Raw genomic sequence first — 1518 nt, 5'->3', positions numbered from 1 at the left:
ATGGAAGATGAGGCAGCACTTCCTATTCGAGTTCTTGAATCATAACTTGAATTGGCAATGTGAGGATGGGTGTTGTCGTGTTGCAGCAGAATGTCATTTTGCCTATTCGGTCTTTTTTGCTGAATTGTTTTGCTGGACATAGAGCTCCACATTGAGTGAATATATATATATATATATATGTGTATATACATATGTATGTATATATTTACATATATATATCTATATATTTAAATATATATATATATATGTACGTATATATTTAAATATATATATATATATATATATATTGATTGATTGACTGAAAACATGACATTGTTCTGCTTTTAACATTATTATTATTATTATTATTATTATTACTATTATTATTATTATTAATGGATGAGCGTAGGAGTCAGATTTTGATTCAGTCTCTTACAAATTTCAAACAAACTGCAAAAGACTTAGAATATGGCAAAGTTCAAACACGTACAGAGTCCATGTTTTCCAGATCCAACACACACATACCTACACGCATACATACACACGCATACATACACACGCATGCACATGTATACAGTTAACAAAAGAACTGATTTTTCAACAGTTTCTCCAGTAGCAAACAACTGGTAAGAATTCAACCAGCTCACTGCCAAAGCAGCAGCCTGGCAGAATTATTGCCAGACTGACAAAATGCTTAGCACCATTTTGTCTCTCTTTATGTTCAAAGTTCAGATTCCATGAAGGTTGATTTTTACCTTTCATCCTTTCGGGTCAATAAAATAATTATCAGTTAAGTACTGGGAGGTCAAGGTAATTGACTACATCTCCCTGCTTCTCCAATATTTCAGGCCTTATGCCTATAATAGAAAGGATTGTTATTATTATTATTAATTTACATATACATACATACATACGTATATATTGTAAATTTAATTTCTATATGAAAACTTAAACTGAACCAATTTTTCCAGATGGAGAATGCCTATGGTTTTGTATGATAGCCATGTATTATATACATATGTGTGTGTGTGTATATATATGTCGCTTATATTATTATTATTGAAGATCATCAACTTTACCACATAGCACCTAACTGCGAAAGCACTGTATGTGTATGCTATATATATATATATATATATATATATATATATATATACATATATTTATATATATATTTTATATATATATATATATATATATATATATATATATATATACATATATTTATATATATATATAATATATATATATATATATATATATATATATATATATATATTTATATATATATATATATATATATATATATATATATATATTTATATATATATACTTATATTTATATATATATACATATATTTATATATATATACATATATTTATATATATATACATATATTTATATATATATACATATATATATATATATATACATATATTTATATATATATATATATATATATACATATATTATATATATATATATATATATACATATATTTATATATTTATATATATATATATATATACATATATTTA

This window comes from Octopus bimaculoides, chromosome 25, assembly GCF_046866305.1.
Source record: "Octopus bimaculoides isolate indiv1 chromosome 25, ASM4686630v1, whole genome shotgun sequence".
In the NCBI taxonomy this organism is placed as follows: Eukaryota; Metazoa; Mollusca; class Cephalopoda; order Octopoda; family Octopodidae; genus Octopus; species Octopus bimaculoides.
Note: the sequence above shows the minus strand (reverse complement) of the source record.